This window comes from Heptranchias perlo, unplaced genomic scaffold (genome assembly GCF_035084215.1).
Source record: "Heptranchias perlo isolate sHepPer1 unplaced genomic scaffold, sHepPer1.hap1 HAP1_SCAFFOLD_73, whole genome shotgun sequence".
NCBI classification, from domain to species: domain Eukaryota; kingdom Metazoa; phylum Chordata; class Chondrichthyes; order Hexanchiformes; family Hexanchidae; genus Heptranchias; species Heptranchias perlo.
Genome location: NW_027139761.1, coordinates 183,223 through 204,457, shown reverse-complemented (window position 1 = coordinate 204,457; position 21,235 = coordinate 183,223). Strand labels below are relative to the sequence as shown.

The following is a 21,235-nucleotide window of genomic DNA, read 5'->3' as shown; positions in this document are numbered from 1 at the left end:
GTCTCTGGATCATGTGTGAATATTACTACCGTCTCTGGAATATGTGTAAATATTAGCACCGTCTCTGGAACATGTGTAAATATTAGCACCGTCTCTGGAATATGTGTAAATATTAGCACCGTCTCTGGAACATGTGTAAATATTAGCACCGTCTCTGGAACATGTTTGAATATTAGCACCGTCTCTGGAACATGTTTGAATATTAGCACGTCTCTGGAACATGTTTGAATATTAGCACCATCTCTGGAACATGTGTAAATATTAGCACCGTCTCTGGAACATGTGAAAATATTAGCACCGTCTCTGCAACATTTGTAAATATTAGCGCCGTCTCTGGAACATTTGTAAATATTAGCACCGTCTCTGGATCATGTGTGAATATTACTACCGTCTCTGGAATATGTGTAAATATTAGCACCGTCTCTGGGACATGTGTAAATATTAGCACCGTCTCTGGAACATGTGTAAATATTGGCACCGTTTCTGGAACATGTGTGAATATTAGCAGCCTCGCTGGAACATGTGTACATATTAGCACCGTCTCTGGAACATGTGCAAATATTAGCACCGTCTCTGGAACATGTGCAAATATTAGCACCGTCTCCGGACCGCGTGTATACATTATTACCGTCTCTGGATCCCCTGTAATTATTTGTACAGGCTCGGGATCCCCTGTAATTATTAGTACAGGCTCTGGATCCCCTGTAATTATTAGTACAGGCTCTGGATCCCCTGTAATTATTAGTACAGGCTGTGGATCCCCTGAAAATATTACTACCGTCTCTGGATCCCCTGTAAATGCAAGTACTGTCTCTGGATTCCATGTAAATAATAGTACAGTCTCTGGACCTCCTTTAAATATTAATGCAGTCTCTGGATCCCCTGTGAATATTGGAACCGTCTCTGCATCCTCTGTAAATATTTGTACTGTCTCTGGATCCCCTATAATTATTAGAACCGTCTCTGGATCCCCTGTAAATATTAGTACTGTCTCTGGATCCCCTGTAAATATTAGTACCATCTCTGGATCTCCTGTGAATATTAGTAATGTCTCTGGATCCCCTGTAAATATTGTTGTGGTCTCTGGATCCCCTGTAAATATTAGCACAATCTATGGATCCCCTGTAAATTTTACGATCGTTCCTGGATCCCCTGGAAATATTAGTAGCATCTCTGGACCCCTCTGTAAATACTGACACACCCTAAGGGCTCCGTAAAAACAGGCTCATGCTAGAGCTCCCTGAACATAAAAACTCACTCCCAGGGACCCGTCCTAAATAAAACCTAACACCTATAAAACCCCCTTAAATATATTTCCCATCCATGTTCCCCCTATCGCTATATTTCCCATCCCACGTTAACACTTTTTTTACGGTGGCTATAGAGGCTTACCGGAAACTTGAACAGCAGAGAGTATGGCACAGGGAATGACAAGAACAGTAATACAGTGGAACACGTTTTATGGAATTAATATTTGGATATAGAGACTTACCAGGAACACCGACAGCAGCCAGGAGGGGATAGTAAATAATAAGAACAGTAATACAGTGGAATACGGTTTATGGAATTAATAGTTGGATTTTGAGACTTACCAGGAACACCGACAGTAGCGAGGAGCGGATAGTATATTAGTTGTATACTCCGAAGCATAAAATATGTCCGCCCCACAAATGACATTGAACCAAAATATACAAACAGATATTGAAGCACCCAGAATGAACTGTCCCAATTTATTGTTCCAAGATTCCGACCCATTGCTGCAACATTCCAGTCGATTGTTCCAAGATTCCGACCCATTGCTGTAACATTCCAATCTATTGTTCTAAGATTCTGACCCATTGTTTAACATTCCAATCTATTGTTCCCAGGTTCCGATCGAGTCTCTCCCTCTCTGTAGAGCCGCTAATCCCTGTTCGTGCCGGAGGTAATTCTCCCACTGACACTATGGGATAACACATTGAATGTAGTCGCTTATTATAGCACAGGAAAACATTCCAGTGAGACAATTAGGGCCCATGGAGATTTACATTAATTTCAGTCACTGAACAAACAGAGTCGGTTAGCAACTTTAAACTGAACGAATATGACATCAAAACATATATTTAATCAAATATTACACAGATGGAAAGCTCAAAGCCCAGTATATTATTTTAATAAATATTTGGAACAACAGAAACTATGAGACCAGCGGTCTGGCAGCATTGAAGCTGGATTATTGCTTTTGGCTGCTGGTACAATTGTACTTGTTTGTTGAAGCTTCCTAGACTTGGATAGAGTTGCTACAGTACATAAAGAGTGGCGGTTTGGCAGGTCTTACATTGTTGGTGTCATTTACAACAGTGCACTGAACAAGATTCCTGGCAGCCATGGGTGACCTGCTGGGGCTCTCGTTGGCCAGAAAAGACGACTGGGAGCACGCAGAGGGGTCACGCAGAGCAGATTAAGCTGCGAGGAGAAGGAGGAGGAGGAGGTGCAGGGCACTGAGCAGGAGGCCGTATTTCATGAAGGCCTTCAGGGAACAATACTCTTACCTCAACATAAGCAGAGGTTGTTGCATCCGATGGCTGAAGTTCATGGAAGAGGTCGTGCCGGAGATTTGTCAACTGCTGCAGCCACAACTGCAGCCTCAGAGCAGGGCAAGGACAGCATTGCCTGCGGCTGTCAAGGTAATCACAGCGCTGAACCTTTAGGATCTGGATCCTTTCAGGCCGCTACTGACGATGTGAGCAACACCTCACAGTTTGCAGTACACTGCTGCATAAGGGAGGTCACTGATGCACTGTACGAGCTGTGTAAAAGGTTCATCACATTCCCTCTTGACCGAGATAAGCAGAATGAACGAGTTCGAGGGTTTGCAGGCTTCCCCATGGTGCAATTGACTGCAACCACATTGCCATGTGTGCTCCACATATCAACTCGGCCATCTTCATGAACAGAAAGTGGTTTCACTCCTTCAATATACAACTGGTGTGCGACCACACGCAACTCATCATACAGGTCAATGCCCGCTATCCTGGCAGCAGCCATGATGCTTTCATTACACGGCAGTCCAACCAGCACGGCAGGTCAAAGGCTTGCTATTTGGCGACCAGATCTATGCCCACATGAGGTGGCTCATGAGTCCGATCGGGAATGCACGCACACACGCAGAGCAGTCCGACTGACGGAGGCATGCACCCACACAAAACGTCATCGAGCACACCGTAGGTGTCCGAAAGCAATGCTTCCGTTGCCTGGTCCATTCTGGAGGAGCACTCCGCTGATTCGGTGTCAAGATTCGGCGTTGCATGCTGCACAACCTCGCACTGATGAGGGAACAGCCCTGGCTACCGCCGATCTGGCGAGAACCTGAGCAGCAGGCAGAGAAAGAGGTAAGAGAGCAAGAAGAGGAGGAAGTGCAGGAAATGGAGGACGGGCCAAGGAGGCAATAAGATGCACAGGCCCTGTCTGCCAGGACTCTGCGTGCTCACCTTATTAATGAGTGATATCAGTAACCTCAACAACACCACCCAAGCCACAAACAAAAGTCGGACACTCCCCACGTGTCCTCTTCCAATCGTCTTCCTCATCATTACACATCGCTTCCTCCTGCAGCGCCTAAATAAAAACTACAATCAACAACCTTCAGGCTTGGGCTGATAAGTGGCAAGTAACATTCGCACCAGACAAGTGCCACGCAATGACCATCTCCAACAAGAGAGAGTCAAACCACCTCCCCATGACATTCAACAGCATTGCCATCACCAAATCCACTAATATCAACATCCTGGGGGTCATTAACACTGTGGCTAAAAGAGCAGGTCAGAGGCTGGGTATTCTGCAGTGAGTGACTCACCTCCTGACTCCCCAAAGCCATTCCACCATTTACAAGGCACAAGTCATGAGTGTGATGGAATACTCTCCACTTGCCTGGATGAGTGCAGCTCCAACATCACTCAAGAGGCTCGACGCCATCCAGGACAAAGCAGCCCACTTGATTGGTTCCCCATCCATCACCTTACACATTCACTCCCTTCACCACCGCCGCAATGTGGCTGTAGTGTGTACGATCCACAGGATGCACTGCAGCAACTCACCAATCTTCTTCGATAGCACCTCCCAAACCCGCGACCTCCACCACCAAGAAAGATAAGGGCAGCAGGTTCATGGGAACAACACCACCTGCATGTTCTCCTCCAAGTCACACACTATCCCGATTTGGAAATATATCGCCGTTCCTTCATCGTCGCAGGGTCAAAATCCTGGAACTCCCTTCCGAACAGCAGTGTGGGAGAACCTTCACCACACGGACTGCAGTGGTTCAAGAGGCGGCTCACCACCACCTTCTCAAGGACAATTATGGATGGGCAATAATTGCTGGCCTTGCCAGCGACGCCCACATCACATGAACGAATTAAAAGAAACTGCGACTTCAAATACAAATTTATAAACTAACACATGAAATCATGTGAACACCATTGTACTATTTCACCTTGTGCATTAATTCAGTGCCTGTCACTCGTGTGCCTTTACCTATCCTCGTGCTCATTCATGGTGCATCCTTGTGACTGGAGCATGGGTGGTGAGAGGCTGCTGACCTTCAATGGAGGAGAGTGCAGATGGCCGTGGCGGACGACCTCGAACATTTCTAGGTGACAGGGTCTGGCTGCAGACTGCATCATCTCGGCATGGGCTGCAGCAGTCTGGCCTGGTTGGCTGACAGGCAACGGCAATGGCACTGGCAGAGTGGCAGGGGTGGTAGCAGGAATGATGTCGACCGGAGAGAGGACAGCAGGTTCGACTGACATGGCACCATTGCCACACTCTCGGAGCAGCGCGTCAGCACTTCTCGTTGGAGAACAGATTGCTGGAGTGATCTAACGTCCTGGAAGTCCCGTTTCACGGCGGTCCCCAGAGCCATGATAACAGCAGTCTGTAGCGCTGCAGTCTGGGCTTCCAAAACAGCAGTCTGAGCTCCAGTGCAGACCTCCAGCACCGCCAGTGGCCATGGCCGCAGCGTTGGCCCATCCAATGATGGCCAGCACTGGCTCCTCCATGGGGGTAAGGACTTGTCGGCCTTGTCCTCCTCCAGTTCTTTCTTGCTACCTCCCGAAATGCGCCACCTTCTCCTGCAAGATAGAGGGAAGTGTGTCAGTGAGTGCCCTGCAAAATGTTTGGATGATGTGGCTGTTATGGTTGAATTGCTGGTAAGTGTGTGTGACCTGTGAGTTGGGGGTGTGCGGCTTGCAGCAGTGGTAATGCATGAGAGTGAGAGGAAGATTGGACGAGTAGAGTGCGGCTTGAAAGAATTTGTCGGTATGTGGGTGATGGGGGATTTCGTGCGTGGAACAGTGGATGAGGCGAATGGTACAGTTCATAGAATCATAGAAAGTTCTGGCACACAAGGAGGCCATTCGACCCATCGTGTTGGTAGCTGAAGTTGGATGAAATGATAGGCAGTTCCTTGTCTTGCCTATATTTCAATGTTACTGTGCGATAAGCAGGATACAGTCAAGCCTAGGCACGAGCTCTTTGGACAGTACCCCCCACAACACCCAAAGCGTGGTCCTGGTCCCATTATGCAACCTTTGCTCACACCTTGGACACGCCCACCGAACCCATCTTAATATACACAGACTGGGTATCTTTGTCTGTCACTCAAACACCACTTAAAACCAACTGGCTTTGGAACAGTCATTTCCCCCACAAAGACCAGTCTGTCTTTGTTCAACACAATTAGGTGTGAGTTTTCTCCCGTCAAGCTCAATCTCGCCCCGATTGCTGTGTCCTATTTAGAGTAACGTGTGGCTTCCCTGTATTTGACTGGTCTTTGTTTCCGAGACTGGTTGTCTCCGTTCATCGTTCACCAGGCAGCAAGTTCAATCTTATGTATATTTTCCCCGGGCTTTGAGTAATACCCAATTTACATCGGTACAACAGGAAATCAATTGCTAGGCATGGACATGGTCTCGACATGACTTTGGTTGGGTGGCTGTTCAACCCTCTCAGCCTTCATTGTTTCTCTTTCCCTCATTCATGTCTCAACAGTCGGAGACGCCACTTGACAGTTGACGTTCACTCACCTTGACTGGTCGTGTCAAATCATTGAACTTCTTCCTGCACTGCTTCCATGTTCTTGGTGCTGCATTCCTTGCATTGACCTCGTTCACTACTTCCTCCCACTGCCATTTGAGTATGTGCCCGGAGGGCCTCTTGCCCAACACCCCCGACCAGCGGATAAAGGATGCCCCACCTCCTCTCCACCTCTTCCACCAGAGAACCTTGGTGAACGCTCTCACAGGCACAGCCATTCATAGTATCAGCTGGGGCTCAGTGGGTCGCCCTCTCATCAGAGTCAGAAGGTCGTGGGTTCAAGACCCTCTCCAGAAACTTCAACACAATATCTAGGCTGACACTCCATTGCAGTACTGTGGGAGTGCAGCATTGTTGGAGGAGCCGTCTTTCGGATGAGAGGTGAAACGGAGGCCCCGTTCTGCCCTCTCAGGTGCACATAAACAATCCCATGGCATTATTTCAAAGAAGAGCAGGGGGTGTTCTCCTTGGTGTCCTGGGGCCAATATTAATCCCTCAACCAACATCACTGAAGCACAGATTATCTACTCATTATCAAACTTCTGTTTGTGGGAGCTTGCTGTGATAAACTGGCTGCCAGGTTACCCACATTACAATATTGACTGCACTTCATTTGCTGGAAAGCGCTTTGGTATGTCCTGAGGTTGTGAAAAGCGGTATATAAATGCAAATCTTTCGTTTTGTTTCCTTCAATATATTCCAACATAGATTTACTTCCCAATCGGCTTCCACCAATTCCTGCAGCCACATTGCACCTCCCCTTTAAGAGGTGCAGGCTGCATTTAAGTAGAACTCGCCACTCCCGATATTGGGAAACCCTGCTGGTGCCTGAAGCTTCTCAACTGCGTAGGTAGCACAGTCTGAAGGCAGCAATCATTGAAATCATGAGGCAGCAAGTATGTTAGGTGCCGCCTGTATCGCAACCAACCGGTGCAGATAAATTGCGCACCACAATCCCAGCGAATGTTTTCTGTGGTTATACAATTAAAGCACCTCTGTGTTTAGAATCACCTGTATATATTTCACCCAGTGTCCAGAACTGTGAGGTCTCACCCGATGTGACAGCTTTCTCTGTTTATAAACACCTCAATATATTTCACCCAGTGTCCAGAACTGTGAGGTCTCCCCCGATGTGACAGCTTTCTGTGTTTATAAACACCTCAATATATTTCACCCAGTGTCCAGATCTGTGAGGTCTCCCCCGATGTGACAGCTTTCTGTGTTTATAAACACCTCAATATATTTCACCCAGTGTCCAGATCTGTGATGTCTCACCCGATGTGACAGCTTTCTGTGTTTATGAACAATTCTGCAGTAATGGCTGGGACTCCGTGCAACACGTTTCTCAGACCAAGCACTTGAGGCCTTGGTGCAGGAGATGGACGCACAGAGGGGCATCCTGTATCCGCGGAGGGTGGGGGGCAATAGGCCCACCAGTCATATTCTGCGCGAGCATTCAATGCCAGGAGCATTGCACCAGACACATGGATGCAGTGCACGAAAATGTTCAACGATTTGACACGAGTGGTCAAGGTGAGTGAATTCAACTGTCAAGTGGCGTCTCCTACCAACTGCACCATTAACGACAATCATGACAGCCACATCTCCCAAACATCTTGCAGGACACTCACTGGAGGAGGCAGTGCTGGCCATTATTGAGCGGGCCGTCGCTGCGGCCGTGGCGGTGCTGGAGGCATCGACGAAGGGGGTCCCGACAATGCATATCTCATGCTCCTTCTCGCTTCCCATTTCTCCCTCACCCCACAAGCTGTTCTGGCTCACGTGCTGTAGAAGATGTAAGCACGCACATCTTACTGTCTCCTCTCCCCGCACCACAACTCAACCCGTGTCCAGTTGTCATTGCAGATACCCGAGAACTGGAACCTGCCCAGTCGGAGGAGGCAGAGGGAGATGAGAGTGATGTTATAGACACACCGTCACTCGATCTTATATTCCCAGCCACCAACTCAGAGACTCACACTGCGCGTAGTTTAGAGGACGCTTCGGCGCATGGTGAGACACCGGGCACAAGTGCACAGGAGCTGGGGCAGGGGGAGCAGGTCCCACAGGTGCCAGATCGCCAGAGGGCACTTGTTCTGCTGCCGAGGACTCAGATGGGCCAGGCTGCAGAAGGCGGCTGATGGGCGTAAAAAACCGATAGCTTGGTGCACTGGAAAGCCTGAACACAATATCAAGGGGCATGGAGGAGTCCACTGGAACTTGTCACAGGGCTTTGCACAGAGCTTGGAGCCCATCCCTTCCTACACAGAACGGGTGGTCACCTCCAACAGCACACCTGTGGAACCAACCATGATGCAGAGCCTGTTGACCAATGTCGCAGCTTCCATTGCAGCAGAAACCGATGTCAAATGTGTGTATGCTTCATTTGGAAGCTCAGACTTTTGAGTTACACGCTCCATTCTCCAGCAGATCTCTAGGATTGCTGAGGGGCTTCCAGCCTTTTGTGCGCCGGACGCCATCTTGGTAAAGGGTTTCGCGTTCCTGCAGATGACGAACGCCGGCAACATGTAAAGTTGGGAGAAGATGCGTTCGATCAGTGTGCAACGCTGATTTAAAGTGATAGACACCATTTTGAGAATAACGCACAACTCAACGCACAGTCTTAACCCCAACCATCTGAACGTGTCTTAGAGTGACTGAACGACCCCCAACGGCGCTATTTAAAGGGACCATGAAGGATTTACAGATTAGTTGCTGGATTATTGCTTCTGGCTACTGATGCATTTGTCCCATTTTTTGGAGGTCTCCAATAATTGAATACTCGGACATGGGGACTTAACCGTACGTTTAGAGCCAGGACGTGCAGGAGTGAAGTTAGGAAACGCTTCTACACGCAAAGTGTGGAAGAAGTTTGGAACGCTCTTTTGCAAACAGCAGTTGAAGCTAGCTCAATTGTGAATTGTAAATCTGAGATTCATAGATTTCTGTGAACCATAGATATTAAGGAATAAGGGGCTAAGAGTTCGATCACAGGTCCACCATGAACTCATTGAATGGCGGAACAGGCTCGAGGGGCCAAATGTCACTGACACTCGCTATCTCCTGTTATGCACCACCTGCTCCAGCAAGAAAGCGAAATTGTGTCGGTGATCGTCTACCGGAATGTCTGGGTGATGTGCCTTTCAAGGTTGAGTAGCTGCCAGTTTGTGTGGCCTTGCAGCAGTGGTAATGTGTGAAGGTGAGGGGAAGCATCTGATAGCAAGAGTTGAGTACTGCTTGAAAGAGTTTGTTGGTAGGTGAGTGATGGCGGGTGTAGAGCGTGGAACAGTGGATGAGGCGAGTGATGCATTTGGTCGGAGATGCCACTTGACAGTTGACCTCACTCACCTTGACCACTCAGGTCAAATCATTGAAATTCTTCGTGCACTGAATCCATGTTCGTGTTGCTATGCTCCTGTCTTCCATTGCCTCCCACTGCCTTGGCAGCATATGCCTGCAGGGCCTCTTGCCCCTCTGCGGATATAGGATGCCACTCATTCTGTCCACCTCTTGCACCAAAGTCTCCAGTGCATCATCAGAGAACCTTGGTGCACGCTCTCTCGCAGGCATGGTACAAACTCAGATCGGCAGATTGTTGAGGTCTGGCGTGCAGATTGGAGGATGTGGGGTTTAGTCGTGTGCAGCCTTTATTTAATGATTTAACAGAGATCATCAGTTTGTAAACAAGGACGGGACCGGCCTCTGTGTTGTCCGTGTGCGATTTCTGATCTCCGTTCAGACTCTGTGCCGTTAAAAGGTGCAGCCTGCCTTTAAGTGGTTGGAGCAAATCATGCTATTTGGGACATATTCAATTTAACCCCCATTCTCCTTACTTTACATGATGCCGGTGTTTATTATCCGCACGTGCTCAAACGCCTTTATCAAAATGACGTCCAGCGCACGTCACACGAGAAACGTGCACGCTCATTCCGGACGCCATTTTGAGGTGTTAGGAGGCCGCATAGCGCCTGAAAAATGGGCGCTACACGTCCCAAATCCTGGATATCGTATATCTATCGCATGGAATACAGCACGGCACAGGTATTAGCCGTTCGGCCCAACTGGGTAACAAGGTTTCCCTGAAATCATAATTGACAACAACAATGTCTTGACCAGAGAGGCAGAAATCCTCAACTCATTTGAAGAGTACCTGGATGTGCACCTGAGGTGCTGTAACCTACAGTTCTACGGACCAAGTGCTGGAAAGTGGGATTAAGCTGGACAGCTCTCTTTCGGCCAGCACGGACACGATGGGCCTAATGGCCTCCTTCTGTGCGGTAACTTTCTATGATCAATAAGTAATTCTATTATATTATGTATATTTTGCATCGAATGCATAGTACAGCACAGAGGCCATTCGGACCAACTGCTATTTCTATTTTACAACTTCTTGTATGTATAATATACCTTTATATATTGTTACTGAGTCCGACCATCTCATAACCTTCCTCATACAACCAACGATAGAGTTTGACTAATTCATACTTCAGACCACGTTTCTGTTAATTCACTCCAAACAAATTCACACTACAGTCCCTTTGGCGATGCCAAGCACATTTTTCAATACTCTGTACCTTTGGCGATGCCTAGTACACTTTTCAATACACCGTACCCCAGCTACTTGACAGCGTCCTCTCTGGGCTTTGACAGGTGGCTGTCTCTCGGCAACAGCAGCAGCCTTCTTTCTCTTGTGCCTCACCCTTTTAACTCTCACCTGTCTCGGGAAGGTCTCCACCCACTCCAGCCTTAATTACTTCTTAAAGGTAAGTTCCCTTAAAAGAGCCACACATTTCCTCTGAAAGGCGAGGTTCCCTTAAAGGGCTATATCCTTGCTCGGGGATCAGGGCCCTCAGTTACTCTGCTAAATGGGGCATAAACGACAGAGTGGGGAATGAGAGAGGACCTTATTAAGTGGGATAAGGGGCTGTTTGGGAATGCGAAGGGTCCTTATGGAGGGGTATGGGAGCTGTGTGGGGAATGAGAGTGGCCCTTATAGAGGCGTATAAGGGCTCAATGCGTATTGCGAGTGTTCCGTATAGAGGGGTATGAGGGACTGTGTGGGCAATGAGAGGGGTCCTTATAAAAGGGTTTAAGGGACTGAGTGGGAAATGGGACAGGTCCTTATGGAGGGGCATAAGGGACTGAGTGGAGAAAGGAGAGGTCCTTATAGAGGGGTATAAAGGATTGAGTGGAGAATGAGACAGGTCCTCATAAAAGGGTTTAAGTGACTGAGTGGGGAATGAGAGAGGTCCTTCTAGAGGGGTATAAGGGATTGAGTGGAGAATGAGACGGGTCCTCATAAAGGGGTTTAAGGGACTGAGTGGGGAATGAGAGGGTTCCTTATTGAGGGGTATAAGAGATTGAGTGGTAATGAGAGGGGTCCTTATAGAGGGGTATAGCGGACTGAGTGGGGAATGAGAGGGGTCCTTATAGAGGGGTAAGAGGGAATGTGTCGGGAATGAGAGAGGGCCTTATAAAGGGTTATAAAGGTCTAAATGGGAATGAGAGAGATCCTTTTGGAGTGGCATAAGAGATTGAGTGGGGAAATTTGAGGGGTTCTCATACAGGCGTATGATGGACTGAGTGAGGAATGAGAGGGGCCCCTTACAAATGCCTGTTCCACCCCTTCCCTGATAGAGACTCACCCCCTCCACCCCTATTTCTCGTGCCCTCCTTGAACCCTCCCCCTCTCCTTCCCTCCATGTCCTAGCTTGGGTATTAGTATTAAGTACTGGTGAGGTCAGTCTGCTTTCTGTTTTAGTGCGTTTGTGAGTGTGTGTGCCTGTCAGTGTGTCTGTCAGTGTGTGAATGTAGCTGTGAGTGTGTAGATCTGTCTGTCAGTGTGTCTGTCCGTGTGTGAATGTGGCTGTGAGTGTGTAGGTGTGTCTGTGAGTGTGGCTGTGATTGTGTCTGTGAGTGTGACTGTGTGAGTCCCTGTGTGTCTGAGAGTGTGGCAGTGATTGTGTCTGTGAGTATGGCGCTGCGTGTGTCTGCGAGTGTGTCTGTAAGTGTGGCTGTGTGTGTTTGTGAATGTGTCTGTGAGTGTGTCTGTGATTGTGGCTGTGATTTGTTCTGTGTGTGTGACTGTGATTCTGTCTGTGAGTGTCGGTGATTGTGTTTATGAGTGTGTTTGTGAGTTTGTCTGTGAGTGTGAATGAGTGTGACTGTGAGTGTGACTGTGAGTTTGTCTTTGAGTGTGTCTGTGAGTGTGTGTGTGTGTGTGTGTGTGTGGCTGTGAGTGTCCCTGTGTGTCTGTGAGTGTCCCTGTGTGTCTGTGAGTGTGGCTGCGTGTGTGGCTGTGCGTATTGCTGTGGTTGTGGCTGTGAGTGTCCATGTCTGGGAGTGTGTCTGAGTGTGTCTTTGATTGTGTCTGTTTGTGGCTGAGTGTGAATGTGAGTTTTTACATGAGTTTGTCTATGAGTGTGGTTGTGTGTGCAGGGCTGTGAGTGTGTCTGTGATTGTGACTGCGAATGTCCATGTGTGTGTATGTGAGTGTGGCAGTGTCCGTGTCTGTGAGTTTGTCTGTGATTGTGCCTGTGCGTGGCTGTGAGCGTGACTGTAACTTTGTCTGTGAGTTTATCTGTGAGTTAGTCTGTGAGTGTTTCTGTGAGCGTAGTTGTGTATGCGTGGCTGTGAGCGTGTCTGTGATTGTGTCTGTGAGTTTCCCTGTGTGTGTCTGTGAGTGTTGCAGTGATTGTGTCTGTGTGAGTGTCTGTGTGTGTGCCTGTGAGTTGGTCTGTGAGTGTGTCTGAGAGTCTGGTTGTGTATGCGTGGCTGTGAGCGTGTCTGTGATTGTGATTGTGAGTTTCCCTGTGTGTGTCTTTGAGTGTTGCAGTGATTGTGTCTGTGTGAGTGTCTGTGTGTGTGTGTCTGAGTGTGTCTGTGAGTGTGGCTGTGTGTGTGTGTGAGTTGCTCTGAATGTGTCTGTGAGTGTGTCTGTGAGTTTGTCTGTGTAAGTGTCTGTGAGTTTGTCTGTGTGAGTGTCTGTAATTGTGTGTGTGAGTGGCTGTGAGTGTGTCTAAGAGTGTGGTAGAGAGAGTGAGGGAGAGACTCGAGACTCATGGCTCAACACGTTTATTGTGAGACTCGGTTACAGGTTAGACGTTAATCACGGGCCTGGTCCAAGGTGGAGAATCTGGTGGCGCTCTACCCCTAGGCCTCTGTTGCCGGCGATCTCTCAGAGGGATAGTTCACTGTGCAAAAAAACACCAGACAATATAACACGGAATCTGAGCTGAGGGGAACAGTTCGACTGGATGGGCTGAATGGCCTCCTCCTGTTCCTATGAATAAACAGGGAATATTTTCGTCTTTAATTGTGGATGAAATGACCACCTTTCCAGATAATGAGACAATAGTTAGAAGGAACCTGTCCGGATTTCAAAAGTAACGATCGTGTGTGACAAACCTCCACGAGTTAATTTGAGGAGGAAACAGAGAGCGTAGACTGACAATGCAGTGGATGTAGAATACATGGACTTTAGGACAAGGTAGCTCACAGCGTATTAATAGAGAGGATTAAGGGGTATTAAGGGAATCAGGGAGATACAGATGCCGAGAGACAGCGAGAGAGAGACAGAGAGCCAGAGTGACAGAGTGAGAGACGGAGACAGCGACAGACAGAGCGAGCGACAAAGGGAGAGAGGGTGTGAGAGAAACGGAGAGGTTCAGATAGAGAGAGATGGAGGGAGAGACAAAGAGAGAGAGGGACAGTCAGAGACAGGGAGAGAGACAGGTAGAGAGACACAGTAAGACAGACACACGGGAAGATGGAGAGAGAGCAAAAGAGAAAGAGAGAGAGGGAGAGAGACTGACAGACAGACAGACAGAGAGACACAGAGGGAGAGAGAGATAGGGAGAGGGGGAGAGAGATAGAGAGAGGGTGAGATGGGGAGGGAGAGGGATAGAAAGAGAGAGAGGCAGAGAGAGAGGGGGAGTGAGAGAGACGGAGAGACTGAACGAGCGAGCGAGAGAGAGCGAGAGAAAGGGCGAGACAGAGAGAGACAGACATGGGAGAGAGCGACAAAGGAGATAGAGAGGGGAGAGAGAGGAAGTGGGAGAGGCAGAGAAGGAGTGAGAGTGCATTCTGTGGCCAGAGAGAGAGGGAGTTAGAGTGGATTCTGTGAACAGGGAGAGAGGGAGTGAGAGTGGATTCTGTGGACAGGGAGAGAGAGAGTGAGAGTGGATTCTGTGGACAGGGAGAGAGAGAGTGAGAGTGGATTCTGTGGCCAGGGTGAGAGGGAGTGAGAGTGGATTCTGCGGACATGGAGAGAGGGAGTGAGAATGGATTCTGCGGACAGGTAGAAAGGGAATGAGTAGATTTTGTGGACAGGAAGAGAGGAAGTGAGAGTGGAACCTGTGGACAGAGAGAGGGAGTGAAAGTTGATCCTGTGGACAGGGAGAGAGGAAGTGAGAGTGGATTCTGTGGACAGGGAGAGAGGGAGTGAGAGTGGATTCTGTGGACAGGGAGAGAGGAAGTGAGAGTGGATTCTGTGGACAGAGAGAGAGGGAGTGAGAGTGGATTCTGTGGACAGGGAGAGAGGAAGTGAGAGTGGATTCTGTGGACAGAGAGAGAGGGAGTGAGAGTGGATTCTGTGGACAGGGAGAGGGAGTGAGAGTGGATTCTGTGGACAGGGAGAGAGGAAGTGAGAGTGGAACCTGTGGACAGGGAGAGAGGAAGTGAGAGTGGAACCTGTGGACAGAGAGAGGGAGTGAGAGTGGATTCTGTGGACAGGGAGAGAGGGAGTGAGAGTGGAACCTGTGGACAGAGAGAGGGAGTGAGAGTGGATTCTGTGGACAGGGAGAGAGGGAGTGGGAGTGGAACCTGTGGACAGAGAGAGGGAGTGAGAGTGGATTCTGTGGACAGGGAGAGAGGGGGTGAGAGTGGATTCTGTGGACAGGGAGAGAGGAAGTGAGAGTGGAACCTGTGGACAGAGAGAGGGAGTGAGAGTGGAACCTGTGGACAGGGAGAGAGGGAGTGAGAATTGGATTCTGCGGCCAGGGAGAGAGGGAGTGAGAGTGGATTCTGAGGCAAGTGAAAATGCTCCAAATTCACTTGAGGTTTTGTCATCTCGTGACAGTGATTCGAGACACACTTTCCGTTCTGATTGGTCTGTGGTATTCAGCGATGGCCGAGTCACCTGAAAGGGAAAGGGAGAGGAGGAAGGAAATAAAATCTTGTGAATGAACAACCGGGAAAAAACAACCGAGAATAAACACGCATGGAGAGACATCTGGGAATAAACAATTGGGAAATAAAGAAAGGGATAACATTTTGGGAATGAACACCAGGAAATAAAAGCGGTGGAATAAACACCCGAGAATTAACGTGATTGAATACACATGAGGGAATAAACTCCTGGGAATATACACCCAGGGATAAATCGGGAATGAAACAGGGAGCGATCACTGGAAATAAACACATGAATTGGACAGGGAGAGGTCAATGGGAATAAACGCCCGTGAATTTGATATGGAGAGATGAAAGGAATTAAAACTCGTGAATTTGACAGGGAGTGATTGAAGGGAATAAATGACCGGGAAACAGACAGGGAGCGATAAATGGGAATAAACCCAGAGATTGAACAGGGTCAGATGGAAAGGAATAAACACCCAGGAATTGGACAGGGTGGGATGGAAGGGACTAAACACCCGGGAATTGGACACGGAGAGATAAAGTGGATTAAACACCCGAGAATTGGACAAGGAGAGATATAAGTGATTAAACACTCGGGAATTGGACAAGTAGAGATACAAGGGACTAACACCCGGGAATTGGAGAAGGAGAGATCTGAGGGATTAAACCCCTGGGGATTGGATAGAGAGAAATCGAAGGGAATAAACACCGATAACTGAAAAGGGAGAAATCGACGGGAATAAACACACGCATATTGTACAGAGAGAGATCGGATGCAACAAGCACCCGGGAATTGGACATGAAGAGATCTAAGGGAAGAAATATCCGGGAATTGGACAGGGAGAGATCGAAGGGAATAAACGCCTTAGAATTGTACAGGGAGTGATCGAAGGGATGAAACATCCAGGAATTGGACATGGAGAGTTTAAAGGGAATAAACAGCATGGGCTTGGATAAAGAGAGGTGGGAGGGAATAAACACCCAGGAATTGGACAGTGAGAGATCAAAGGGAATAAACACACGGGAATTGGACAGGGAGAGATCAAAGGGAATAAACACACGGGAATTGGACAGGGAGAGATCAAAGGGAATAAACACAGGGGAATTGGACATTGAGAGATCAAAGGGAATAAACACACGGGAATTGGACAGGGAGAGATCAAAGGGAATAAACACACTAGAATTGGACAGGGAGAGATCAAAGAGAATAAACAAACTGGAATTGGACAGGGGAGAGATCAAAGTGAATAAACACACGGGAATTGGATAGAGGAGAGATCAAAGGGAATAAACATACGGGAATTGGACAGGGAGAGATCAAAGGGAATAAACTCGCGGAAATTGGACAGTGAGAGGTATAGTGCAAGAAACACTCAAGGATTGGAGTGGGAGAGCTTGATGGGAAAAATCACCCTGGAATGGAAAGGGAGAGATCGAAGGGAGTAAATACCCTGGAATTTTGAAAGAGAGAGATGGAAGGGAATAAGGGCCGGCGAATGAAACATGAAGAGATCGAAGGGAATAAACAGCGAAGAATTGGATAGGGGGAGATAGAAGGGATTAAACACCCGGGGATTGGACAGGGAGAGTTCGAAGCGAATCAACACCGGAGGATTGGACAGGGAGAATTCGAAGGGAATAAACATCGGATATTGGACACAGGGAGACCAAAGGGAGAAAAGTGCCAGGAATTGGACAGGGAGATATCGAAGGGAATAAACACCCAGCAAGTTGATTGTGAGAGATAGAAGAGATTAAACACACGGGGATTGGACACAGGGATACCGAAGGAAGGACGCCCGAGAATTGTACAGGGAGCGGTAGAGGCGAATATTTACCCAGTGATTGGACAGGGAGAGATCAAAATGAATTAACACCCGGAAATTGGACAGGTAGAGATGGAAGGGAGAAAATACATGTGAATTGGTCAGACAGACATGGAAGGGATAAAATACCTGGGAATTGGACAGTGAAACATGGAAGGGAGAAAACACCAGGGAATTGGACAGTGAAATAACGAAGGCAATATACACAGGAATTGGACAGAGAGAAACAGTAAGGAAAAAACACCCACTAATTGGACAGGGAGAGGTCGAAGGGAATAAACACCCTGGAATTGTGCAGAGTGAGATCGAAAGGAATAAACACACGGGAAGTGGACAGAGAGAAGTGGCCGGGAATTAAAACCAGGAATTGGATAGCGATTAATGGAAGGGATTAAACACTCGGGATTGGACAGGGGGAGAATGAAGAGAAGAAACATGCCGGCATGGGCAAGGAGAGGTGGAGGGGAATGAACAACTGGGAATTGGACAGAGAGAGATCGAACGGAATAAACACCCAGGGATTGCAGAGAGAGAGCGATCGAACGGAATAAACACCCAGGGATTGCACAGAGAGCGATCGAACGAAATAAACACCAGGGGATTGCGCAGAGAGAAATCGACCGAATTGAACACCAGGGGATTGCACGGAGAGAGATCGAACTGAATAAACACACGAGGATTGGACAGGGAGAGATCGAACGTAATAAACACCAAGAGATTGGACCGAGAAAGATGGAAGGGAAAAAATACCCGAGGGTTTGACAGGGAGAGGTGTAAGTGTACTGTTTGAGGGGCCCGACCTGTTTCGTAGTAATCATAGACTTTTACATAAGCCGGCTGCAACATCTCCACCACAAAATTATGGCTGTCGTGGAAGGATAATTGTAGGAGACGTTTCGATTCCATCTGTAGAGTGAACTGGGGTAAGTACCGGAGAAAAGATCTATCTGCCCATGAACCTTACCATCCCATGGCCCTGGCCTCACTACACATCTCAACCCCACATCAAAACCCACATCTCAACTGACATCTCAAACGCACATCACAAATTACATCACAAACCCACATCACCACAACCCACATCACAACCACACATCACAACATCACATCTCACTGGCATCACGACCACAGATCCGAAACAGCACATCACAAACCCACATCACAAACCAACATCTCTTCCCCAGAAAGGTGCCGAGGCAGCAGGAGCAGTTGTGGAGGCCAAGCCCGTGCACGTCCGGTTAGGACGTGGCACAGGCCAAGGTGGAGCAGCCATATTGATATTTATTCGGAGCTACCCTCACCCCGATTCTCAGGCCTGGTTGTAAAATGGCTCTTGTATTCTGGAGTCTTCACAAGAGGCAACACCTCAACCCGAGTTGTCAGAGCTGCTTTCTCACTTCCCTAAACAAACAAAAAACGGTGCTCTCTCGACAGAGAGAGAGAGAGGGAAGGAAATGAGGGAAGGAGAGAGGGTATCTGACGAAGGAGGGAACAACAACTTGTACAATACAACGCCTTAAATGCGGAAAAACCATCCTGAAGGGCTTCAGGGTGCGGCGACGAAAAAGTTAAGCCAAGGAAGGAGATATTAGGAGGGATGACCAAAAGCTCAGTCAAAGAGATGGGTTCAAGGAGAGTGGGCTTTTTGCTCTCAAGATTGGAGGAGAGGGGAGAGGGAAGGGAAAGGATAAAGGCGAACTACATCTACCTGGAAGGAGGGAGATTGACTGACTCATTCTGATTTATCCCAACCTCGATTGCGCGGGGTTGGTTGTATCTATCAACACATCACAGGAGGTGGAAGAAGAGGTCTGCGGTTGGGGCAATTTTCTGTATTTTCTTTTGGACATTTTGCTTCACCTGGAAAAGACAAGATCTAGGAAGAGGTTGAAGAGAGGCAGGAGAAGGAAATAAGACACATTGTCTAAAGGGGGTGGGGATGGTGAATCATATTTAATAAACACCCCCATTGCCTGGCCGTTGTAATAACTAGGTTTCAAGGGATATCTGTAACAGTCGGGTAAATAGAGTTGATGCACAGATCACCCCTGATCTAATTAAATGGCGCTGCGGGTTCGAGGGGCTGAATAGTCGTCTCCTGTCCCCAATTTTCTACATTTATCAACGTGGAGCTCGAGGAAAGGTTTTTTTCATCAAGTTATCAATGCAGAAAGCGCTCAGAAAGCCCGTTAATTTCCTTCTTGCACAATTCAAAAGCACTGGACCCCGATGACAAAGAGCAAGAAAGCCGGATTTCAATCACGGGCCTCATGATTCAGTAATGATGAGTGCATTGTATGGTAACATGGCCGAGCGGTCAAAGCCGCTAGATTTATGCTGCGGGGACGTGGGTTCGAATCCCACTACTGCCAGGATTTTCCGCAATGTATGTTTTGACAAATTCAGAGAAAATCATGGTGGAGTGTGGTCCAGCGGAGGATTTCAAAGAAGCTGCATGTGCAGCAGAGAGAACCATGGACTTTGACTGCACAAAGGGAGACCATTCGGGCCATCGTGTCCGTTCCGCTTTCAAATTCTTGCAGCGGTGGGATTCCATACCATGTACCCGGAGAGATTGGAGCTTTAATCCAGGATGAGTCCCATCAAGGGGACAAGACACGTTTGCATAGGTAAGGGCCGCTCACGTTTGCATCCGTTTCAGCAGAGTGGGACAAGTGAATATGCGGTATTTATCGGTTAGTTGAGACTCAGGGAATACCATGATTGTAAGTTCGATTCCCACTTGGAACAAGCAATCGTTTTGCTTTTGAACAATTCGAACGGAGATGAAGGTACAGTTGGTGTTTTTCAAACTACATCTCCTTATTGGTGTTGCCATGAGGTTCCTCCGACCTATCGTGTTCCAATAGAAGATGAAAGATTTAAAGTAGCGTTTCAACATTACTTGTTCACAGGAGGGAGGCTGTGGTTTTGGTGCCACAGGCTTTGATTTTGATCCATCTGAAAAATGTGGGATTTAACTGGAGCTTTAAACCAGCGCCTTAGACCACTCAGACACGATACTTTCCATCCTCTACTTCAGGATCTACTGTTACAGGAATAGAATTACTGCAAGCAAGAATAGTACCTCTGAAGCACCAATGCTCGCAAGGCGGAAGAGTGTTTTATCCAGTTGGAAACCTGTATGAAAGAACATGCAGTCTGGCAGAGCTGGACGTCCAGCCGATTGAATTTTGCGCGAAGCAGATGATGAGGCTCCATCTTGAGAGTTCTTTGGACTTTAGTGTAACAGCTCCGGGGGTCAGAATGGCCGAACGGGTGGATGGTGCTGAGTTCAGGTCGCAAATTTCACTGGAGGTGCGGGTTTCAAACCTTTCAATACTTTCTCCCTCATGTGCTTATCTCGCTTCCTCTTCAATGCATCCATACGATTGGCCTCAGTTATTTCTTGTCGTAGCGAGTTCCACATTCAAACCAATCCCTCAGTAAAGAGGTTTCTGTTCAATTCCCTATTGGAATTATTGGCGACTATACTTTCTGTACATTTTCATTATCCTGCAGAATATTCGATACTGTTCTCAACATCTTCTACTACCGTTAATATTGGAGGGGTTTAGACGATTGTAATGGTCACTGCGATTATTTCCGATTTCATTAATTTGATGCAAATTGAACAATACTAAACTGGCGAAACATTCCCTGCCGATATTAAACACACCTTGAGTTTCAATCGTAACGTGTCTGACAACAACTTATAAAGCGAAGTATTTGAAACACGTTGGGGTCACAGTTTCTTTTTGCACAGAACAAAACCTAAATCATTTAAGATGGCATTTTTTTTACTGCATCAAAATAAACAATATCTTGTTGTCAGGTTTGGCTGCTTCGTTCTTCAGTGTCAAAGGGAGAATTGTCTGATCTCCTCATTTATTTCACGTAAGAAACAAACACAAACACAAACACATGCATTAGATCAGAATCAACTCACAGATGGACTCACAATGAAAATTACAGCGAGAGACACAGACAGCATCGGGAAACACAGAGAAACAGACAAAAGAAATGGATGAGTGCAAAATGGCCCCACACTCCTCAAACTCACCGTCTGTGCTCAAAGGAAGCTGACAGATATCAGTGAGAAGATGTAATACTGTACCAACGTGACTTGGCGCCGTGGCTTAGCTAGTCAAAGCGCTTGTCTCGTTAACAGGAGATCCTGGGTTCGATTCCCAGCGGTACCT

At 47.8% G+C, this 21,235-nt stretch overlaps 1 non-coding gene across 1 annotated transcript; it reads left to right on the top strand.

Annotated features, from left to right (window-relative positions):
• Window positions 1-21,161: 21,161 nt before the first annotated feature.
• Window positions 21,162-21,235, top strand: trnat-cgu (transfer RNA threonine (anticodon CGU)). Its single transcript has one exon. It is a non-coding gene; the product is annotated as a tRNA-Thr (tRNA).